The sequence below is a fragment of the Cyanistes caeruleus genome, chromosome 18 (assembly GCF_971803275.1).
Source record: "Cyanistes caeruleus chromosome 18, bCyaCae1.hap1.1, whole genome shotgun sequence".
NCBI lineage: Eukaryota > Metazoa > Chordata > Aves > Passeriformes > Paridae > Cyanistes > Cyanistes caeruleus.
In genome coordinates, this window is record NC_141718.1 from 14,474,058 (window position 1) to 14,498,825 (window position 24,768).

Sequence of the window (24,768 nt, forward strand, 5' to 3'; positions counted from 1 at the left end):
GTCCCTCATTGGTGTGATGTCACACACAGAGAGGAGAATACTGAGGCTGCCGCTGCTCTGGTGTCACAGAGAGGAGTAGTTTTGGCCTGTCACTGCTGTGATGTCAGAGAGAGGGGAAAGCGGGTCTGTCACTGCTGCGGTGTTCCAAAGGGGATGAATTTGAGGCTGTCCTAAGTGTGATGTCACAGAGAGGGGAAAATTGAGGCAGCCACTACTGTGGTGTCACAGAGAGGCGTAAATTAGAGTTGTCAGTGCAGTGATGTCACGGAGAGGAGAAACTGGGTCCCTCATTGGTGTGATGTCACAGATAGAGGAAACCTGAGTCTGCCACTGCAGTGATGTCACGGAGAGGGGAAAACTGGGGCTATCACAGCTGTGGAGTCTCAGAGAAATTATCACAGGTGCTATGACTTGTCTGTTGCCACAAAGGAGATGGAATTGGGGTTGTCATGGCTATGATATCACAGAGAGGTTTTAATCGGTTCTGTCTCTTCTGTGATGTCACGGAGAGGGGAATTACGGGTCTGTCACTGCTGTGGTGTTCCTTTGGGGCTGAAATTAAGGCTGCCGTGGCTGTGATGTCACAGATAGAGGAAACCTGAGTCTGTCCCTGCTGTGGTGTCACAGAGAGGGGAAAACTGGGGCTGATCACTGTTGTGCAGTGAAAGTTACACAGGTGCTATGACTTGTCTGTTGCCACACAGGGAATGGAATTGGGGTTGTTAGGGCTGTGGTATCACAGAGAGATTTAAATTGGTTCTGTCATGACTGTGATGTCCCAGAGAGGGGAATAATGCGTCTGTCACCACTGTGGTGTCGCAGAGAGGTGTAAACTGGACTTGTCATTGCAGTGATCTCACCGAGAGGAGAAAACGGAGGCTTTCACTGCTGTGGCTTATCAGAGGGGATGAATTCTGACTTGTCTTTGATATCATGTCACAGAGAGGAGAAAACTGGCACTATCACCGCTGTAAATGTTACAGATAAGTGTAAGTTGGGCTTGTTCAATCTGTGGGGTGACAGAAAGGGTGAAATTTGGCCTGTCAGTGCTGTGATGTCATAATGGGTGGAAAGTGCATCTTTGACTGCTGTGCTGTCACAGGCAGGCGTAAATTGGGGTTCCCACAGTTGTGATGTCACAGAGAGGGGAAAACTGGGGCTATCACAGCTGTGGAGTCTCAGAGAAAGTAACACAGGTGTTATGACTTGTCTGTTGCCACAAAGGAGATGGAATTGGGGTTGTCATGCCTATGGTATGTCAGAGAGGGTTTAATTGGTTCTGTCTGTTCTGGGATGTCACAGAGCGGGGAATAATGGGTCTGTCAGTGCTGTGGTGTTCCATCAGAGCTGAAATTAAGGCTGCCATGGCTGTGATGTCACGATAGAGGAAACCTGAGTCTGTCCCTGCTGTGGTGTCACAGAGAGGGGAAAACTGGGCCTGATCACTGTTGTGCAGTGACAGAGAAATTTACAGAGGTGCTATGACTTGTCTGTTGCCACACAGGGAATGGAATTGGGGTTGTTCGGGCTGTGGTATCACAGAGAGTTTTAAATTGGTTCTGTCATGATTGTGAGGTCCCAGAGAGGGGAATAATGCGTCTGTCACCACTGTGGTGTCACAGACAGGCGTAATTTAGAGTTGTCACTGCAGTAATGTCACAGAGACCTTGAACTGGGTCCCTCATTGGTGTGATGTCACACACAGAGAGGAGAATACTGAGGCTGCCGCTGCTCTGGTGTCACAGAGAGGAGTAGTTTTGGCCTGTCACTGCTGTGATGTCAGAGAGAGGGGAAAGCGGGTCTGTCACTGCTGCGGTGTTCCAAAGGGGATGAATTTGAGGCTGTCCTAAGTGTGATGTCACAGAGAGGGGAAAATTGAGGCAGCCACTACTGTGGTGTCACAGAGAGGCGTAAATTAGAGTTGTCAGTGCAGTGATGTCACGGAGAGGAGAAACTGGGTCCCTCATTGGTGTGATGTCACAGATAGAGGAAACCTGAGTCTGCCACTGCAGTGATGTCACGGAGAGGGGAAAACTGGGGCTATCACAGCTGTGGAGTCTCAGAGAAATTATCACAGGTGCTATGACTTGTCTGTTGCCACAAAGGAGATGGAATTGGGGTTGTCATGGCTATGATATCACAGAGAGGTTTTAATCGGTTCTGTCTCTTCTGTGATGTCACGGAGAGGGGAATTATGGGTCTGTCACTGCTGTGGTGTTCCTTTGGGGCTGAATTAAGGTAGCCGTGGCTGTGATGTCACAGATAGAGGAAACCTGAGTCTGTCCCTGCTGTGGTGTCACAGAGAGGGGAAAACTGGGGCTGATCACTGTTGTGCAGTGAAAGTTACACAGGTGCTATGACTTGTCTGTTGCCACACAGGGAATGGAATTGGGGTTGTTAGGGCTGTGGTATCACAGAGAGATTTAAATTGGTTCTGTCATGACTGTGATGTCCCAGAGAGGGGAATAATGCGTCTGTCACCACTGTGGTGTCGCAGAGAGGTGTAAACTGGACTTGTCATTGCAGTGATCTCACCGAGAGGAGAAAACTGAGGCTTTCACTGCTGTGGCTTATCAGAGGGGATGAATTCTGACTTGTCTTTGATATCATGTCACAGAGAGGAGAAAACTGGCACTATCACCGCTGTAAATGTTACAGATAAGTGTAAGTTGGGCTTGTTCAATCTGTGGGGTGACAGAAAGGGTGAAATTTGGCCTGTCAGTGCTGTGATGTCATAATGGGTGGAAAGTGCATCTTTGACTGCTGTGCTGTCACAGGCAGGCGTAAATTGGGGTTCCCACAGTTGTGATGTCACAGAGAGGGGAAAATTGGGGCTATCACAGCTGTGGAGTCTCAGAGAAAGTAACACAGGTGTTATGACTTGTCTGTTGCCACAAAGGAGATGGAATTGGGGTTGTCATGCCTATGGTATGTCAGAGAGGGTTTAATTGGTTCTGTCTGTTCTGGGATGTCACAGAGCGGGGAATAATGGGTCTGTCAGTGCTGTGGTGTTCCATCAGAGCTGAAATTAAGGCTGCCATGGCTGTGATGTCACGATAGAGGAAACCTGAGTCTGTCCCTGCTGTGGTGTCACAGAGAGGGGAAAACTGGGGCTGATCACTGTTGTGCAGTGACAGAGAAATTTACAGAGGTGCTATGACTTGTCTGTTGCCACACAGGGAATAGAATTGGGGTTGTTCGGGCTGTGGTATCACAGAGAGTTTTAAATTGGTTCTGTCATGATTGTGATGTCCCAGAGAGGGGAATAATGCGTCTGTCACCACTGTGGTGTCACAGACAGGCGTAATTTAGAGTTGTCACTGCAGTAATGTCACAGAGACCTTGAACTGGGTCCCTCATTGGTGTGATGTCACACACAGAGAGGAGAATACTGAGGCTGCCGCTGCTCTGGTGTCACAGAGAGGAGTAGTTTTGGCCTGTCACTGCTGTGATATCAGAGAGAGGGGAAAGCGGGTCTGTCACTGCTGCGGTGTTCCAAAGGGGATGAATTTGAGGCTGTCCTAAGTGTGATGTCACAGAGAGGGGAAAATTGAGGCAGCCACTACTGTGGTGTCACAGAGAGGCGTAAATTAGAGTTGTCAGTGCAGTGATGTCACGGAGAGGAGAAACTGGGTCCCTCATTGGTGTGATGTCACAGATAGAGGAAACCTGAGTCTGCCACTGCAGTGATGTCACGGAGAGGGGAAAACTGGGGCTATCACAGCTGTGGAGTCTCAGAGAAATTATCACAGGTGCTATGACTTGTCTGTTGCCACAAAGGAGATGGAATTGGGGTTGTCATGGCTATGATATCACAGAGAGGTTTTAATCGGTTCTGTCTCTTCTGTGATGTCACGGAGAGGGGAATTACGGGTCTGTCACTGCTGTGGTGTTCCTTTGGGGCTGAAATTAAGGCTGCCGTGGCTGTGATGTCACAGATAGAGGAAACCTGAGTCTGTCCCTGCTGTGGTGTCACAGAGAGGGGAAAACTGGGGCTGATCACTGTTGTGCAGTGAAAGTTACACAGGTGCTATGACTTGTCTGTTGCCACACAGGGAATGGAATTGGGGTTGTTAGGGCTGTGGTATCACAGGGAGATTTAAATTGGTTCTGTCATGACTGTGATGTCCCAGAGAGGGGAATAATGCGTCTGTCACCACTGTGGTGTCGCAGAGAGGTGTAAACTGGACTTGTCATTGCAGTGATCTCACCGAGAGGAGAAAACTGAGGCTTTCACTGCTGTGGCTTATCAGAGGGGATGAATTCTGACTTGTCTTTGATATCATGTCACAGAGAGGAGAAAACTGGCACTATCACCGCTGTAAATGTTACAGATAAGTGTAAGTTGGGCTTGTTCAATCTGTGGGGTGACAGAAAGGGTGAAATTTGGCCTGTCAGTGCTGTGATGTCATAATGGGTGGAAAGTGCATCTTTGACTGCTGTGCTGTCACAGGCAGGCGTAAATTGGGGTTCCCACAGTTGTGATGTCACAGAGAGGGGAAAACTGGGGCTATCACAGCTGTGGAGTCTCAGAGAAAGTAACACAGGTGTTATGACTTGTCTGTTGCCACAAAGGAGATGGAATTGGGGTTGTCATGCCTATGGTATGTCAGAGAGGGTTTAATTGGTTCTGTCTGTTCTGGGATGTCACAGAGCGGGGAATAATGGGTCTGTCAGTGCTGTGGTGTTCCATCAGAGCTGAAATTAAGGCTGCCATGGCTGTGATGTCACGATAGAGGAAACCTGAGTCTGTCCCTGCTGTGGTGTCACAGAGAGGGGAAAACTGGGCCTGATCACTGTTGTGCAGTGACAGAGAAATTTACAGAGGTGCTATGACTTGTCTGTTGCCACACAGGGAATGGAATTGGGGTTGTTCGGGCTGTGGTATCACAGAGAGTTTTAAATTGGTTCTGTCATGATTGTGAGGTCCCAGAGAGGGGAATAATGCGTCTGTCACCACTGTGGTGTCACAGACAGGCGTAATTTAGAGTTGTCACTGCAGTAATGTCACAGAGACCTTGAACTGGGTCCCTCATTGGTGTGATGTCACACACAGAGAGGAGAATACTGAGGCTGCCGCTGCTCTGGTGTCACAGTGAGGAGTAGTTTTGGCCTGTCACTGCTGTGATGTCAGAGAGAGGGGAAAGCGGGTCTGTCACTGCTGCGGTGTTCCAAAGGGGATGAATTTGAGGCTGTCCTAAGTGTGATGTCACAGAGAGGGGAAAATTGAGGCAGCCACTACTGTGGTGTCACAGAGAGGCGTAAATTAGAGTTGTCAGTGCTTTGATGTCACAGGGAGGCGAAAATTGGGCCTCTCTCAGATGTGATGTCACAGAGAGAGGCGTAATGGATCTGTGAGTGCTGTGGTGTCACCGAGAGGCATAAATTAGAGTTGTCAGTGCAGTGATGTCACGGAGAGGAGAAACTGGGTCCCTCATTGGTGTGATGTCACAGATAGAGGAAACCTGAGTCTGCCACTGCAGTGATGTCACGGAGAGGGGAAAACTGGGGCTATCACAGCTGTGGAGTCTCAGAGAAATTATCACAGGTGCTATGACTTGTCTGTTGCCACAAAGGAGATGGAATTGGGGTTGTCATGGCTATGATATCACAGAGAGGTTTTAATCGGTTCTGTCTCTTCTGTGATGTCACGGAGAGGGGAATTACGGGTCTGTCACTGCTGTGGTGTTCCTTTGGGGCTGAAATTAAGGCTGCCGTGGCTGTGATGTCACAGATAGAGGAAACCTGAGTCTGTCCCTGCTGTGGTGTCACAGAGAGGGGAAAACTGGGGCTGATCACTGTTGTGCAGTGAAAGTTACACAGGTGCTATGACTTGTCTGTTGCCACACAGGGAATGGAATTGGGGTTGTTAGGGCTGTGGTATCACAGAGAGATTTAAATTGGTTCTGTCATGACTGTGATGTCCCAGAGAGGGGAATAATGCGTCTGTCACCACTGTGGTGTCGCAGAGAGGTGTAAACTGGACTTGTCATTGCAGTGATCTCACCGAGAGGAGAAAACTGAGGCTTTCACTGCTGTGGCTTATCAGAGGGGATGAATTCTGACTTGTCTTTGATATCATGTCACAGAGAGGAGAAAACTGGCACTATCACCGCTGTAAATGTTACAGATAAGTGTAAGTTGGGCTTGTTCAATCTGTGGGGTGACAGAAAGGGTGAAATTTGGCCTGTCAGTGCTGTGATGTCATAATGGGTGGAAAGTGCATCTTTGACTGCTGTGCTGTCACAGGCAGGCGTAAATTGGGGTTCCCACAGTTGTGATGTCACAGAGAGGGGAAAATTGGAGCTATCACAGCTGTGGAGTCTCAGAGAAAGTAACACAGGTGTTATGACTTGTCTGTTGCCACAAAGGAGATGGAATTGGGGTTGTCATGCCTATGGTATGTCAGAGAGGTTTTAACTGGTTCTGTCTGTTCTGGGATGTCACAGAGCGGGGAATAATGGGTCTGTCAGTGCTGTGGTGTTCCATCAGAGCTGAAATTAAGGCTGCCATGGCTGTGATGTCACGATAGAGGAAACCTGAGTCTGTCCCTGCTGTGGTGTCACAGAGAGGGGAAAACTGGGGCTGATCACTGTTGTGCAGTGACAGAGAAATTTACAGAGGTGCTATGACTTGTCTGTTGCCACACAGGGAATAGAATTGGGGTTGTTCGGGCTGTGGTATCACAGAGAGTTTTAAATTGGTTCTGTCATGATTGTGATGTCCCAGAGAGGGGAATAATGCGTCTGTCACCACTGTGGTGTCACAGACAGGCGTAATTTAGAGTTGTCACTGCAGTAATGTCACAGAGACCTTGAACTGGGTCCCTCATTGGTGTGATGTCACACACAGAGAGGAGAATACTGAGGCTGCCGCTGCTCTGGTGTCACAGAGAGGAGTAGTTTTGGCCTGTCACTGCTGTGATATCAGAGAGAGGGGAAAGCGGGTCTGTCACTGCTGCGGTGTTCCAAAGGGGATGAATTTGAGGCTGTCCTAAGTGTGATGTCACAGAGAGGGGAAAATTGAGGCAGCCACTACTGTGGTGTCACAGAGAGGCGTAAATTAGAGTTGTCAGTGCAGTGATGTCACGGAGAGGAGAAACTGGGTCCCTCATTGGTGTGATGTCACAGATAGAGGAAACCTGAGTCTGCCACTGCAGTGATGTCACGGAGAGGGGAAAACTGGGGCTATCACAGCTGTGGAGTCTCAGAGAAATTATCACAGGTGCTATGACTTGTCTGTTGCCACAAAGGAGATGGAATTGGGGTTGTCATGGCTATGATATCACAGAGAGGTTTTAATCGGTTCTGTCTCTTCTGTGATGTCACGGAGAGGGGAATTACGGGTCTGTCACTGCTGTGGTGTTCCTTTGGGGCTGAAATTAAGGCTGCCGTGGCTGTGATGTCACAGATAGAGGAAACCTGAGTCTGTCCCTGCTGTGGTGTCACAGAGAGGGGAAAACTGGGGCTGATCACTGTTGTGCAGTGAAAGTTACACAGGTGCTATGACTTGTCTGTTGCCACACAGGGAATGGAATTGGGGTTGTTAGGGCTGTGGTATCACAGAGAGATTTAAATTGGTTCTGTCATGACTGTGATGTCCCAGAGAGGGGAATAATGCGCCTGTCACCACTGTGGTGTCGCAGAGAGGTGTAAACTGGACTTGTCATTGCAGTGATCTCACCGAGAGGAGAAAACTGAGGCTTTCACTGCTGTGGCTTATCAGAGGGGATGAATTCTGACTTGTCTTTGATATCATGTCACAGAGAGGAGAAAACTGGCACTATCACCGCTGTAAATGTTACAGATAAGTGTAAGTTGGGCTTGTTCAATCTGTGGGGTGACAGAAAGGGTGAAATTTGGCCTGTCAGTGCTGTGATGTCATAATGGGTGGAAAGTGCATCTTTGACTGCTGTGCTGTCACAGGCAGGCGTAAATTGGGGTTCCCACAGTTGTGATGTCACAGAGAGGGGAAAACTGGGGCTATCACAGCTGTGGAGTCTCAGAGAAAGTAACACAGGTGTTATGACTTGTCTGTTGCCACAAAGGAGATGGAATTGGGGTTGTCATGCCTATGGTATGTCAGAGAGGGTTTAATTGGTTCTGTCTGTTCTGGGATGTCACAGAGCGGGGAATAATGGGTCTGTCAGTGCTGTGGTGTTCCATCAGAGCTGAAATTAAGGCTGCCATGGCTGTGATGTCACGATAGAGGAAACCTGAGTCTGTCCCTGCTGTGGTGTCACAGAGAGGGGAAAACTGGGCCTGATCACTGTTGTGCAGTGACAGAGAAATTTACAGAGGTGCTATGACTTGTCTGTTGCCACACAGGGAATGGAATTGGGGTTGTTCGGGCTGTGGTATCACAGAGAGTTTTAAATTGGTTCTGTCATGATTGTGAGGTCCCAGAGAGGGGAATAATGCGTCTGTCACCACTGTGGTGTCACAGACAGGCGTAATTTAGAGTTGTCACTGCAGTAATGTCACAGAGACCTTGAACTGGGTCCCTCATTGGTGTGATGTCACACACAGAGAGGAGAATACTGAGGCTGCCGCTGCTCTGGTGTCACAGTGAGGAGTAGTTTTGGCCTGTCACTGCTGTGATGTCAGAGAGAGGGGAAAGCGGGTCTGTCACTGCTGCGGTGTTCCAAAGGGGATGAATTTGAGGCTGTCCTAAGTGTGATGTCACAGAGAGGGGAAAATTGAGGCAGCCACTACTGTGGTGTCACAGAGAGGCGTAAATTAGAGTTGTCAGTGCTTTGATGTCACAGGGAGGTGAAAATTGGGCCTCTCTCAGATGTGATGTCACAGAGAGAGGCGTAATGGATCTGTGAGTGCTGTGGTGTCACCGAGAGGCATAAATTAGAGTTGTCAGTGCAGTGATGTCACGGAGAGGAGAAACTGGGTCCCTCATTGGTGTGATGTCACAGATAGAGGAAACCTGAGTCTGCCACTGCAGTGATGTCACGGAGAGGGGAAAACTGGGGCTATCACAGCTGTGGAGTCTCAGAGAAATTATCACAGGTGCTATGACTTGTCTGTTGCCACAAAGGAGATGGAATTGGGGTTGTCATGGCTATGATATCACAGAGAGGTTTTAATCGGTTCTGTCTCTTCTGTGATGTCACGGAGAGGGGAATTACGGGTCTGTCACTGCTGTGGTGTTCCTTTGGGGCTGAAATTAAGGCTGCCGTGGCTGTGATGTCACAGATAGAGGAAACCTGAGTCTGTCCCTGCTGTGGTGTCACAGAGAGGGGAAAACTGGGGCTGATCACTGTTGTGCAGTGAAAGTTACACAGGTGCTATGACTTGTCTGTTGCCACACAGGGAATGGAATTGGGGTTGTTAGGGCTGTGGTATCACAGAGAGATTTAAATTGGTTCTGTCATGACTGTGATGTCCCAGAGAGGGGAATAATGCGTCTGTCACCACTGTGGTGTCGCAGAGAGGTGTAAACTGGACTTGTCATTGCAGTGATCTCACCGAGAGGAGAAAACTGAGGCTTTCACTGCTGTGGCTTATCAGAGGGGATGAATTCTGACTTGTCTTTGATATCATGTCACAGAGAGGAGAAAAATGGCACTATCACCGCTGTAAATGTTACAGATAAGTGTAAGTTGGGCTTGTTCAATCTGTGGGGTGACAGAAAGGGTGAAATTTGGCCTGTCAGTGCTGTGATGTCATAATGGGTGGAAAGTGCATCTTTGACTGCTGTGCTGTCACAGGCAGGCGTAAATTGGGGTTCCCACAGTTGTGATGTCACAGAGAGGGGAAAATTGGAGCTATCACAGCTGTGGAGTCTCAGAGAAAGTAACACAGGTGTTATGACTTGTCTGTTGCCACAAAGGAGATGGAATTGGGGTTGTCATGCCTATGGTATGTCAGAGAGGTTTTAACTGGTTCTGTCTGTTCTGGGATGTCACAGAGCGGGGAATAATGGGTCTGTCAGTGCTGTGGTGTTCCATCAGAGCTGAAATTAAGGCTGCCATGGCTGTGATGTCACGATAGAGGAAACCTGAGTCTGTCCCTGCTGTGGTGTCACAGAGAGGGGAAAACTGGGGCTGATCACTGTTGTGCAGTGACAGAGAAATTTACAGAGGTGCTATGACTTGTCTGTTGCCACACAGGGAATAGAATTGGGGTTGTTCGGGCTGTGGTATCACAGAGAGTTTTAAATTGGTTCTGTCATGATTGTGATGTCCCAGAGAGGGGAATAATGCGTCTGTCACCACTGTGGTGTCACAGACAGGCGTAATTTAGAGTTGTCACTGCAGTAATGTCACAGAGACCTTGAACTGGGTCCCTCATTGGTGTGATGTCACACACAGAGAGGAGAATACTGAGGCTGCCGCTGCTCTGGTGTCACAGAGAGGAGTAGTTTTGGCCTGTCACTGCTGTGATATCAGAGAGAGGGGAAAGCGGGTCTGTCACTGCTGCGGTGTTCCAAAGGGGATGAATTTGAGGCTGTCCTAAGTGTGATGTCACAGAGAGGGGAAAATTGAGGCAGCCACTACTGTGGTGTCACAGAGAGGCGTAAATTAGAGTTGTCAGTGCAGTGATGTCACGGAGAGGAGAAACTGGGTCCCTCATTGGTGTGATGTCACAGATAGAGGAAACCTGAGTCTGCCACTGCAGTGATGTCACGGAGAGGGGAAAACTGGGGCTATCACAGCTGTGGAGTCTCAGAGAAATTATCACAGGTGCTATGACTTGTCTGTTGCCACAAAGGAGATGGAATTGGGGTTGTCATGGCTATGATATCACAGAGAGGTTTTAATCGGTTCTGTCTCTTCTGTGATGTCACGGAGAGGGGAATTACGGGTCTGTCACTGCTGTGGTGTTCCTTTGGGGCTGAAATTAAGGCTGCCGTGGCTGTGATGTCACAGATAGAGGAAACCTGAGTCTGTCCCTGCTGTGGTGTCACAGAGAGGGGAAAACTGGGGCTGATCACTGTTGTGCAGTGAAAGTTACACAGGTGCTATGACTTGTCTGTTGCCACACAGGGAATGGAATTGGGGTTGTTAGGGCTGTGGTATCACAGAGAGATTTAAATTGGTTCTGTCATGACTGTGATGTCCCAGAGAGGGGAATAATGCGTCTGTCACCACTGTGGTGTCGCAGAGAGGTGTAAACTGGACTTGTCATTGCAGTGATCTCACCGAGAGGAGAAAACTGAGGCTTTCACTGCTGTGGCTTATCAGAGGGGATGAATTCTGACTTGTCTTTGATATCATGTCACAGAGAGGAGAAAACTGGCACTATCACCGCTGTAAATGTTACAGATAAGTGTAAGTTGGGCTTGTTCAATCTGTGGGGTGACAGAAAGGGTGAAATTTGGCCTGTCAGTGCTGTGATGTCATAATGGGTGGAAAGTGCATCTTTGACTGCTGTGCTGTCACAGGCAGGCGTAAATTGGGGTTCCCACAGTTGTGATGTCACAGAGAGGGGAAAACTGGGGCTATCACAGCTGTGGAGTCTCAGAGAAAGTAACACAGGTGTTATGACTTGTCTGTTGCCACAAAGGAGATGGAATTGGGGTTGTCATGCCTATGGTATGTCAGAGAGGGTTTAATTGGTTCTGTCTGTTCTGGGATGTCACAGAGCGGGGAATAATGGGTCTGTCAGTGCTGTGGTGTTCCATCAGAGCTGAAATTAAGGCTGCCATGGCTGTGATGTCACGATAGAGGAAACCTGAGTCTGTCCCTGCTGTGGTGTCACAGAGAGGGGAAAACTGGGCCTGATCACTGTTGTGCAGTGACAGAGAAATTTACAGAGGTGCTATGACTTGTCTGTTGCCACACAGGGAATGGAATTGGGGTTGTTCGGGCTGTGGTATCACAGAGAGTTTTAAATTGGTTCTGTCATGATTGTGAGGTCCCAGAGAGGGGAATAATGCGTCTGTCACCACTGTGGTGTCACAGACAGGCGTAATTTAGAGTTGTCACTGCAGTAATGTCACAGAGACCTTGAACTGGGTCCCTCATTGGTGTGATGTCACACACAGAGAGGAGAATACTGAGGCTGCCGCTGCTCTGGTGTCACAGTGAGGAGTAGTTTTGGCCTGTCACTGCTGTGATGTCAGAGAGAGGGGAAAGCGGGTCTGTCACTGCTGCGGTGTTCCAAAGGGGATGAATTTGAGGCTGTCCTAAGTGTGATGTCACAGAGAGGGGAAAATTGAGGCAGCCACTACTGTGGTGTCACAGAGAGGCGTAAATTAGAGTTGTCAGTGCTTTGATGTCACAGGGAGGTGAAAATTGGGCCTCTCTCAGATGTGATGTCACAGAGAGAGGCGTAATGGATCTGTGAGTGCTGTGGTGTCACCGAGAGGCATAAATTAGAGTTGTCAGTGCAGTGATGTCACGGAGAGGAGAAACTGGGTCCCTCATTGGTGTGATGTCACAGATAGAGGAAACCTGAGTCTGCCACTGCAGTGATGTCACGGAGAGGGGAAAACTGGGGCTATCACAGCTGTGGAGTCTCAGAGAAATTATCACAGGTGCTATGACTTGTCTGTTGCCACAAAGGAGATGGAATTGGGGTTGTCATGGCTATGATATCACAGAGAGGTTTTAATCGGTTCTGTCTCTTCTGTGATGTCACGGAGAGGGGAATTACGGGTCTGTCACTGCTGTGGTGTTCCTTTGGGGCTGAAATTAAGGCTGCCGTGGCTGTGATGTCACAGATAGAGGAAACCTGAGTCTGTCCCTGCTGTGGTGTCACAGAGAGGGGAAAACTGGGGCTGATCACTGTTGTGCAGTGAAAGTTACACAGGTGCTATGACTTGTCTGTTGCCACACAGGGAATGGAATTGGGGTTGTTAGGGCTGTGGTATCACAGAGAGATTTAAATTGGTTCTGTCATGACTGTGATGTCCCAGAGAGGGGAATAATGCGTCTGTCACCACTGTGGTGTCGCAGAGAGGTGTAAACTGGACTTGTCATTGCAGTGATCTCACCGAGAGGAGAAAACTGAGGCTTTCACTGCTGTGGCTTATCAGAGGGGATGAATTCTGACTTGTCTTTGATATCATGTCACAGAGAGGAGAAAAATGGCACTATCACCGCTGTAAATGTTACAGATAAGTGTAAGTTGGGCTTGTTCAATCTGTGGGGTGACAGAAAGGGTGAAATTTGGCCTGTCAGTGCTGTGATGTCATAATGGGTGGAAAGTGCATCTTTGACTGCTGTGCTGTCACAGGCAGGCGTAAATTGGGGTTCCCACAGTTGTGATGTCACAGAGAGGGGAAAATTGGAGCTATCACAGCTGTGGAGTCTCAGAGAAAGTAACACAGGTGTTATGACTTGTCTGTTGCCACAAAGGAGATGGAATTGGGGTTGTCATGCCTATGGTATGTCAGAGAGGTTTTAACTGGTTCTGTCTGTTCTGGGATGTCACAGAGCGGGGAATAATGGGTCTGTCAGTGCTGTGGTGTTCCATCAGAGCTGAAATTAAGGCTGCCATGGCTGTGATGTCACGATAGAGGAAACCTGAGTCTGTCCCTGCTGTGGTGTCACAGAGAGGGGAAAACTGGGGCTGATCACTGTTGTGCAGTGACAGAGAAATTTACAGAGGTGCTATGACTTGTCTGTTGCCACACAGGGAATAGAATTGGGGTTGTTCGGGCTGTGGTATCACAGAGAGTTTTAAATTGGTTCTGTCATGATTGTGATGTCCCAGAGAGGGGAATAATGCGTCTGTCACCACTGTGGTGTCACAGACAGGCGTAATTTAGAGTTGTCACTGCAGTAATGTCACAGAGACCTTGAACTGGGTCCCTCATTGGTGTGATGTCACACACAGAGAGGAGAATACTGAGGCTGCCGCTGCTCTGGTGTCACAGAGAGGAGTAGTTTTGGCCTGTCACTGCTGTGATGTCAGAGAGAGGGGAAAGCGGGTCTGTCACTGCTGCGGTGTTCCAAAGGGGATGAATTTGAGGCTGTCCTAAGTGTGATGTCACAGAGAGGGGAAAATTGAGGCAGCCACTACTGTGGTGTCACAGAGAGGCGTAAATTAGAGTTGTCAGTGCAGTGATGTCACGGAGAGGAGAAACTGGGTCCCTCATTGGTGTGATGTCACAGATAGAGGAAACCTGAGTCTGCCACTGCAGTGATGTCACGGAGAGGGGAAAACTGGGGCTATCACAGCTGTGGAGTCTCAGAGAAATTATCACAGGTGCTATGACTTGTCTGTTGCCACAAAGGAGATGGAATTGGGGTTGTCATGCCTATGGTATGTCAGAGAGGTTTTAACTGGTTCTGTCTGTTCTGGGATGTCACAGAGCGGGGAATAATGGGTCTGTCAGTGCTGTGGTGTTCCATCAGAGCTGAAATTAAGGCTGCCATGGCTGTGATGTCACGATAGAGGAAACCTGAGTCTGTCCCTGCTGTGGTGTCACAGAGAGGGGAAAACTGGGGCTGATCACTGTTGTGCAGTGACAGAGAAATTTACAGAGGTGCTATGACTTGTCTGTTGCCACACAGGGAATAGAATTGGGGTTGTTCGGGCTGTGGTATCACAGAGAGTTTTAAATTGGTTCTGTCATGATTGTGATGTCCCAGAGAGGGGAATAATGCGTCTGTCACCACTGTGGTGTCACAGACAGGCGTAATTTAGAGTTGTCACTGCAGTAATGTCACAGAGACCTTGAACTGGGTCCCTCATTGGTGTGATGTCACACACAGAGAGGAGAATACTGAGGCTGCCGCTGCTCTGGTGTCACAGAGAGGAGTAGTTTTGGCCTGTCACTGCTGTGATATCAGAGAGAGGGGAAAGCGGGTCTGTCACTGCTGCGGTGTTCCAAAGGGGATGAATTTGAGGCTGTCCTAAGTGTGATGTCACAGAGAGGGGAAAATTGAGGCAGCCACTACTGTGGTGTCACAGAGAGGCGTAAATTAGAGTTGTCAGTGCAGTGATGTCACGGAGAGGAGAAACTGGGTCCCTCATTGGTGTGATGTCACAGATAGAGGAAACCTGAGTCTGCCACTGCAGTGATGTCACGGAGAGGGGAAAACTGGGGCTATCACAGCTGTGGAGTCTCAGAGAAATTATCACAGGTGCTATGACTTGTCTGTTGCCACAAAGGAGATGGAATTGGGGTTGTCATGGCTATGATATCACAGAGAGGTTTTAATCGGTTCTGTCTCTTCTGTGATGTCACGGAGAGGGGAATTACGGGTCTGTCACTGCTGTGGTGTTCCTTTGGGGCTGAAATTAAGGCTGCCGTGGCTGTGATGTCACAGATAGAGGAAACCTGAGTCTGTCCCTGCTGTGGTGTCACAGAGAGGGGAAAACTGGGGCTGATCACTGTTGTGCAGTGAAAGTTACACAGGTGCTATGACTTGTCTGTTGCCACACAGGGAATGGAATTGGGGTTGTTAGGGCTGTGGTATCACAGAGAGATTTAAATTGGTTCTGTCATGACTGTGATGTCCCAGAGAGGGGAATAATGCGCCTGTCACCACTGTGGTGTCGCAGAGAGGTGTAAACTGGACTTGTCATTGCAGTGATCTCACCGAGAGGAGAAAACTGAGGCTTTCACTGCTGTGGCTTATCAGAGGGGATGAATTCTGACTTGTCTTTGATATCATGTCACAGAGAGGAGAAAACTGGCACTATCACCGCTGTAAATGTTACAGATAAGTGTAAGTTGGGCTTGTTCAATCTGTGGGGTGACAGAAAGGGTGAAATTTGGCCTGTCAGTGCTGTGATGTCATAATGGGTGGAAAGTGCATCTTTGACTGCTGTGCTGTCACAGGCAGGCGTAAATTGGGGTTCCCACAGTTGTGATGTCACAGAGAGGGGAAAACTGGGGCTATCACAGCTGTGGAGTCTCAGAGAAAGTAACACAGGTGTTATGACTTGTCTGTTGCCACAAAGGAGATGGAATTGGGGTTGTCATGCCTATGGTATGTCAGAGAGGGTTTAATTGGTTCTGTCTGTTCTGGGATGTCACAGAGCGGGGAATAATGGGTCTGTCAGTGCTGTGGTGTTCCATCAGAGCTGAAATTAAGGCTGCCATGGCTGTGATGTCACGATAGAGGAAACCTGAGTCTGTCCCTGCTGTGGTGTCACAGAGAGGGGAAAACTGGGCCTGATCACTGTTGTGCAGTGACAGAGAAATTTACAGAGGTGCTATGACTTGTCTGTTGCCACACAGGGAATGGAATTGGGGTTGTTCGGGCTGTGGTATCACAGAGAGTTTTAAATTGGTTCTGTCATGATTGTGAGGTCCCAGAGAGGGGAATAATGCGTCTGTCACCACTGTGGTGTCACAGACAGGCGTAATTTAGAGTTGTCACTGCAGTAATGTCACAGAGACCTTGAACTGGGTCCCTCATTGGTGTGATGTCACACACAGAGAGGAGAATACTGAGGCTGCCGCTGCTCTGGTGTCACAGTGAGGAGTAGTTTTGGCCTGTCACTGCTGTGATGTCAGAGAGAGGGGAAAGCGGGTCTGTCACTGCTGCGGTGTTCCAAAGGGGATGAATTTGAGGCTGTCCTAAGTGTGATGTCACAGAGAGGGGAAAATTGAGGCAGCCACTACTGTGGTGTCACAGAGAGGCGTAAATTAGAGTTGTCAGTGCTTTGATGTCACAGGGAGGTGAAAATTGGGCCTCTCTCAGATGTGATGTCACAGAGAGAGGCGTAATGGATCTGTGAGTGCTGTGGTGTCACCGAGAGGCATAAATTAGAGTTGTCAGTGCAGTGATGTCACGGAGAGGAGAAACTGGGTCCCTCATTGGTGTGATGTCACAGATAGAGGAAACCTGAGTCTGCCACTGCAGTGATGTCACGGAGAGGGGAAAACTGGGGCTATCACAGCTGTGGAGTCTCAGAGAAATTATCACAGGTGCTATGACTTGTCTGTTGCCACAAAGGAGATGGAATTGGGGTTGTCATGGCTATGATATCACAGAGAGGTTTTAATCGGTTCTGTCTCTTCTGTGATGTCACGGAGAGGGGAATTACGGGTCTGTCACTGCTGTGGTGTTCCTTTGGGGGTGAAATTAAGGCTGCCGTGGCTGTGATGTCACAGATAGAGGAAACCTGAGTCTGTCCCTGCTGTGGTGTCACAGAGAGGGGAAAACTGGGGCTGATCACTGTTGTGCAGTGAAAGTTACACAGGTGCTATGACTTGTCTGTTGCCACACAGGGAATGGAATTGGGGTTGTTAGGGCTGTGGTATCACAGAGAGATTTAAATTGGTTCTGTCATGACTGTGATGTCCCAGAGAGGGGAATAATGCGTCTGTCACCACTGTGGTGTCGCAGAGAGGTGTAAACTGGACTTGTCATTGCAGTGATCTCACCGAGAGGAGAAAACTGAGGCTTTCACTGCTGTGGCTTATCAGAGGGGATGAATTCTGACTTGTCTTTGATATCATGTCACAGAGAGGAGAAAAATGGCACTATCACCGCTGTAAATGTTACAGATAAGTGTAAGTTGGGCTTGTTCAATCTGTGGGGTGACAGAAAGGGTGAAATTTGGCCTGTCAGTGCTGTGATGTCATAATGGGTGGAAAGTGCATCTTTGACTGCTGTGCTGTCACAGGCAGGCGTAAATTGGGGTTCCCACAGTTGTGATGTCACAGAGAGGGGAAAATTGGAGCTATCACAGCTGTGGAGTCTCAGAGAAAGTAACACAGGTGTTATGACTTGTCTGTTGCCACAAAGGAGATGGAATTGGGGTTGTCATGCCTATGGTATGTCAGAGAGGTTTTAACTGGTTCTGTCTGTTCTGGGATGTCACAGAGCGGGGAATAATGGGTCTGTCAGTGCTGTGGTGTTCCATCAGAGCTGAAATTAAGGCTGCCATGGCTGTGATGTCACGATAGAGGAAACCTGAGTCTGTCCCTGCTGTGGTGTCACAGAGAGGGGAAAACTGGGGCTGATCACTGTTGTGCAGTGACAGAGAAATTTACAGAGGTGCTATGACTTGTCTGTTGCCACACAGGGAATAGAATTGGGGTTGTTCGGGCTGTGGTATCACAGAGAGTTTTAAATTGGTTCTGTCATGATTGTGATGTCCCAGAGAGGGGAATAATGCGTCTGTCACCACTGTGGTGTCACAGACAGGCGTAATTTAGAGTTGTCACTGCAGTAATGTCACAGAGACCTTGAACTGGGTCCCTCATTGGTGTGATGTCACACACAGAGAGGAGAATACTGAGGCTGCCGCTGCTCTGGTGTCACAGAGAGGAGTAGTTTTGGCCTGTCACTGCTGTGATGTCAGAGAGAGGGGAAAGCGGGTCTGTCACTGCTGCGGTGTTCCAAAGGGGATGAATTTGAGGCTGTCCTAAGTGTGATGTCACAGAGAGGGGAAAATTGAGGCAGCCACTACTGTGGTGTCACAGAGAGGCGTAAATTAGAGTTGTCAGTGCAGTGATGTCACGGAGAGGAGAAACTGGGTCCCTCATTGGTGTGATGTCACAGATAGAGGAAACCTGAGTCTGCCACTGCAGTGATGTCACGGAGAGGGGAAAACTGGGGCTATCACAGCTGTGGAGTCTCAGAGAAATTATCACAGGTGCTATGACTTGTCTGTTGCCACAAAGGAGATGGAATTGGGGTTGTCATGGCTATGATATCACAGAGAGGTTTTAATCGGTTCTGTCTCTTCTGTGATGTCACGGAGAGGGGAATTATGGGTCTGTCACTGCTGTGGTGTTCCTTTGGGGCTGAAATTAAGGTAGCCGTGGCTGTGATGTCACAGATAGAGGAAACCTGAGTCTGTCCCTGCTGTGGTGTCACAGAGAGGGGAAAACTGGGGCTGATCACTGTTGTGCAGTAAAAGTTACACAGGTGCTATGACTTGTCTGTTGCCACACAGGGAATGGAATTGGGGTTGTTAGGGCTGTGGTATCACAGAGAGATTTAAATTGGTTCTGTCATGACTGTGATGTCCCAGAGAGGGGAATAATGCGTCTGTCACCACTGTGGTGTCGCAGAGAGGTGTAAACTGGACTTGTCATTGCAGTGATCTCACCGAGAGGAGAAAACTGAGGCTTTCACTGCTGTGGCTTATCAGAGGGGATGAATTCTGACTTGTCTTTGATATCATGTCACAGAGAGGAGAAAACTGGCACTATCACCGCTGTAAATGTTACAGATAAGTGTAAGTTGGGCTTGTTCAATCTGTGGGGTGACAGAAAGGGTGAAATTTGGCCTGTCAGTGCTGTGATGTCATAATGGGTGGAAAGTGCATCTTTGACTGCTGTGCTGTCACAGGCAGGCGTAAATTGGGGTTCCCACAGTTGTGATGTCACAGAGAGGGGAAAATTGGAGCTATCACAGCTGTGGAGTCTCAGAGAAAGTAACACAGGTGTTATGACTTGTCTGTTGCCACAAAGGAGATGGAATTGGGGTTGTCATGCCTATGGTATGTCAGAGAGGTTTTAACTGGTTCTGTCTGTTCTGGGATGTCACAGAGCGGGGAATAATGGGTCTGTCAGTGCTGTGGTGTTCCATCAGAGCTGAAATTAAGGCTGCCATGGCTGTGATGTCACGATAGAGGAAACCTGAGTCTGTCCCTGCTGTGGTGTCACAGAGAGGGGAAAACTGGGCCTGATCACTGTTGTGCAGTGACAGAGAAATTTACAGAGGTGCTATGACTTGTCTGTTGCCACACAGGGAATGGAATTGGGGTTGTTCGGGCTGTGGTATCACAGAGAGTTTTAAATTGGTTCTGTCATGATTGTGAGGTCCCAGAGAGGGGAATAATGCGTCTGTCACCACTGTGGTGTCACAGACAGGCGTAATTTAGAGTTGTCACTGCAGTAATGTCACAGAGACCTTGAACTGGGTCCCTCATTGGTGTGATGTCACACACAGAGAGGAGAATACTGAGGCTGCCGCTGCTCTGGTGTCACAGAGAGGAGTAGTTTTGGCCTGTCACTGCTGTGATGTCAGAGAGAGGGGAAAGCGGGTCTGTCACTGCTGCGGTGTTCCAAAGGGGATGAATTTGAGGCTGTCCTAAGTGTGATGTCACAGAGAGGGGAAAATTGAGGCAGCCACTACTGTGGTGTCACAGAGAGGCGTAAATTAGAGTTGTCAGTGCAGTGATGTCACGGAGAGGAGAAACTGGGTCCCTCATTGGTGTGATGTCACAGATAGAGGAAACCTGAGTCTGCCACTGCAGTGATGTCACGGAGAGGGGAAAACTGGGGCTATCACAGCTGTGGAGTCTCAGAGAAATTATCACAGGTGCTATGACTTGTCTGTTGCCACAAAGGAGATGGAATTGGGGTTGTCATGGCTATGATATCACAGAGAGGTTTTAATCGGTTCTGTCTCTTCTGTGATGTCACGGAGAGGGGAATTATGGGTCTGTCACTGCTGTGGTGTTCCTTTGGGGCTGAAATTAAGGTAGCCGTGGCTGTGATGTCACAGATAGAGGAAACCTGAGTCTGTCCCTGCTGTGGTGTCACAGAGAGGGGAAAACTGGGGCTGATCACTGTTGTGCAGTAAAAGTTACACAGGTGCTATGACTTGTCTGTTGCCACACAGGGAATGGAATTGGGGTTGTTAGGGCTGTGGTATCACAGAGAGATTTAAATTGGTTCTGTCATGACTGTGATGTCCCCGAGAGGGGAATAATGCGTCTGTCACCACTGTGGTGTCGCAGAGAGGTGTAAACTGGACTTGTCATTGCAGTGATCTCACCGAGAGGAGAAAACTGAGGCTTTCACTGCTGTGGCTTATCAGAGGGGATGAATTCTGACTTGTCTTTGATATCATGTCACAGAGAGGAGAAAACTGGCACTATCACCGCTGTAAATGTTACAGATAAGTGTAAGTTGGGCTTGTTCAATCTGTGGGGTGACAGAAAGGGTGAAATTTGGCCTGTCAGTGCTGTGATGTCATAATGGGTGGAAAGTGCATCTTTGACTGCTGTGCTGTCACAGGCAGGCGTAAATTGGGGTTCCCACAGTTGTGATGTCACAGAGAGGGGAAAACTGGGGCTATCACAGCTGTGGAGTCTCAGAGAAAGTAACACAGGTGTTATGACTTGTCTGTTGCCACAAAGGAGATGGAATTGGGGTTGTCATGCCTATGGTATGTCAGAGAGGTTTTAATTGGTTCTGTCTGTTCTGGGATGTCACAGAGCGGGGAATAATGGGTCTGTCAGTGCTGTGGTGTTCCATCAGAGCTGAAATTAAGGCTGCCATGGCTGTGATGTCACGATAGAGGAAACCTGAGTCTGTCCCTGCTGTGGTGTCACAGAGAGGGGAAAACTGGGCCTGATCACTGTTGTGCAGTGACAGAGAAATTTACAGAGGTGCTATGACTTGTCTGTTGCCACACAGGGAATAGAATTGGGGTTGTTCGGGCTGTGGTATCACAGAGAGTTTTAAATTGGTTCTGTCATGATTGTGATGTCCCAGAGAGGGGAATAATGCGTCTGTCACCACTGTGGTGTCACAGACAGGCGTAATTTAGAGTTGTCACTGCAGTAATGTCACAGAGACCTTGAACTGGGTCCCTCATTGGTGTGATGTCACACACAGAGAGGAGAATACTGAGGCTGCCGCTGCTCTGGTGTCACAGTGAGGAGTAGTTTTGGCCTGTCACTGCTGTGATGTCAGAGAGAGGGGAAAGCGGGTCTGTCACTGCTGCGGTGTTCCAAAGGGGATGAATTTGAGGCTGTCCTAAGTGTGATGTCACAGAGAGGGGAAAATTGAGGCAGCCACTACTGTGGTGTCACAGAGAGGCGTAAATTAGAGTTGTCAGTGCTTTGATGTCACAGGGAGGCGAAAATTGGGCCTCTCTCAGATGTGATGTCACAGAGAGAGGCGTAATGGATCTGTGAGTGCTGTGGTGTCACCGAGAGGCATAAATTAGAGTTGTCAGTGCAGTGATGTCACGGAGAGGAGAAACTGGGTCCCTCATTGGTGTGATGTCACAGATAGAGGAAACCTGAGTCTGCCACTGCAGTGATGTCACGGAGAGGGGAAAACTGGGGCTATCACAGCTGTGGAGTCTCAGAGAAATTATCACAGGTGCTATGACTTGTCTGTTGCCACAAAGGAGATGGAATTGGGGTTGTCATGGCTATGATATCACAGAGAGGTTTTAATCGGTTCTGTCTCTTCTGTGATGTCACGGAGAGGGGAATTACGGGTCTGTCACTGCTGTGGTGTTCCTTTGGGGCTGAAATTAAGGCTGCCGTGGCTGTGATGTCACAGATAGAGGAAACCTGAGTCTGTCCCTGCTGTGGTGTCACAGAGAGGGGAAAACTGGGGCTGATCACTGTTGTGCAGTGAAAGTTACACAGGTGCTATGACTTGTCTGTTGCCACACAGGGAATGGAATTGGGGTTGTTAGGGCTGTGGTATCACAGAGAGATTTAAATTGGTTCTGTCATGACTGTGATGTCCCAGAGAGGGGAATAATGCGTCTGTCACCACTGTGGTGTCGCAGAGAGGTGTAAACTGGACTTGTCATTGCAGTGATCTCACCGAGAGGAGAAAACTGAGGCTTTCACTGCTGTGGCTTATCAGAGGGGATGAATTCTGACTTGTCTTTGATATCATGTCACAGAGAGGAGAAAACTGGCACTATCACCGCTGTAAATGTTACAGATAAGTGTAAGTTGGGCTTGTTCAATCTGTGGGGTGACAGAAAGGGTGAAATTTGGCCTGTCAGTGCTGTGATGTCATAATGGGTGGAAAGTGCATCTTTGACTGCTGTGCTGTCACAGGCAGGCGTAAATTGGGGTTCCCACAGTTGTGATGTCACAGAGAGGGGAAAACTGGGGCTATCACAGCTGTGGAGTCTCAGAGAAAGTAACACAGGTGTTATGACTTGTCTGTTGCCACAAAGGAGATGGAATTGGGGTTGTCATGCCTATGGTATGTCAGAGAGGGTTTAATTGGTTCTGTCTGTTCTGGGATGTCACAGAGCGGGGAATAATGGGTCTGTCAGTGCTGTGGTGTTCCATCAGAGCTGAAATTAAGGCTGCCATGGCTGTGATGTCACGATAGAGGAAACCTGAGTCTGTCCCTGCTGTGGTGTCACAGAGAGGGGAAAACTGGGCCTGATCACTGTTGTGCAGTGACAGAGAAATTTACAGAGGTGCTATGACTTGTCTGTTGCCACACAGGGAATGGAATTGGGGTTGTTCGGGCTGTGGTATCACAGAGAGTTTTAAATTGGTTCTGTCATGATTGTGAGGTCCCAGAGAGGGGAATAATGCGTCTGTCACCACTGTGGTGTCACAGACAGGCGTAATTTAGAGTTGTCACTGCAGTAATGTCACAGAGACCTTGAACTGGGTCCCTCATTGGTGTGATGTCACACACAGAGAGGAGAATACTGAGGCTGCCGCTGCTCTGGTGTCACAGAGAGGAGTAGTTTTGGCCTGTCACTGCTGTGATATCAGAGAGAGGGGAAAGCGGGTCTGTCACTGCTGCGGTGTTCCAAAGGGGATGAATTTGAGGCTGTCCTAAGTGTGATGTCACAGAGAGGGGAAAATTGAGGCAGCCACTACTGTGGTGTCACAGAGAGGCGTAAATTAGAGTTGTCAGTGCAGTGATGTCACGGAGAGGAGAAACTGGGTCCCTCATTGGTGTGATGTCACAGATAGAGGAAACCTGAGTCTGCCACTGCAGTGATGTCACGGAGAGGGGAAAACTGGGGCTATCACAGCTGTGGAGTCTCAGAGAAATTATCACAGGTGCTATGACTTGTCTGTTGCCACAAAGGAGATGGAATTGGGGTTGTCATGGCTATGATATCACAGAGAGGTTTTAATCGGTTCTGTCTCTTCTGTGATGTCACGGAGAGGGGAATTACGGGTCTGTCACTGCTGTGGTGTTCCTTTGGGGCTGAAATTAAGGCTGCCGTGGCTGTGATGTCACAGATAGAGGAAACCTGAGTCTGTCCCTGCTGTGGTGTCACAGAGAGGGGAAAACTGGGGCTGATCACTGTTGTGCAGTGAAAGTTACACAGGTGCTATGACTTGTCTGTTGCCACACAGGGAATGGAATTGGGGTTGTTAGGGCTGTGGTATCACAGAGAGATTTAAATTGGTTCTGTCATGACTGTGATGTCCCAGAGAGGGGAATAATGCGTCTGTCACCACTGTGGTGTCGCAGAGAGGTGTAAACTGGACTTGTCATTGCAGTGATCTCACCGAGAGGAGAAAACTGAGGCTTTCACTGCTGTGGCTTATCAGAGGGGATGAATTCTGACTTGTCTTTGATATCATGTCACAGAGAGGAGAAAACTGGCACTATCACCGCTGTAAATGTTACAGATAAGTGTAAGTTGGGCTTGTTCAATCTGTGGGGTGACAGAAAGGGTGAAATTTGGCCTGTCAGTGCTGTGATGTCATAATGGGTGGAAAGTGCATCTTTGACTGCTGTGCTGTCACAGGCAGGCGTAAATTGGGGTTCCCACAGTTGTGATGTCACAGAGAGGGGAAAACTGGGGCTATCACAGCTGTGGAGTCTCAGAGAAAGTAACACAGGTGTTATGACTTGTCTGTTGCCACAAAGGAGATGGAATTGGGGTTGTCATGCCTATGGTATGTCAGAGAGGGTTTAATTGGTTCTGTCTGTTCTGGGATGTCACAGAGCGGGGAATAATGGGTCTGTCAGTGCTGTGGTGTTCCATCAGAGCTGAAATTAAGGCTGCCATGGCTGTGATGTCACGATAGAGGAAACCTGAGTCTGTCCCTGCTGTGGTGTCACAGAGAGGGGAAAACTGGGCCTGATCACTGTTGTGCAGTGACAGAGAAATTTACAGAGGTGCTATGACTTGTCTGTTGCCAC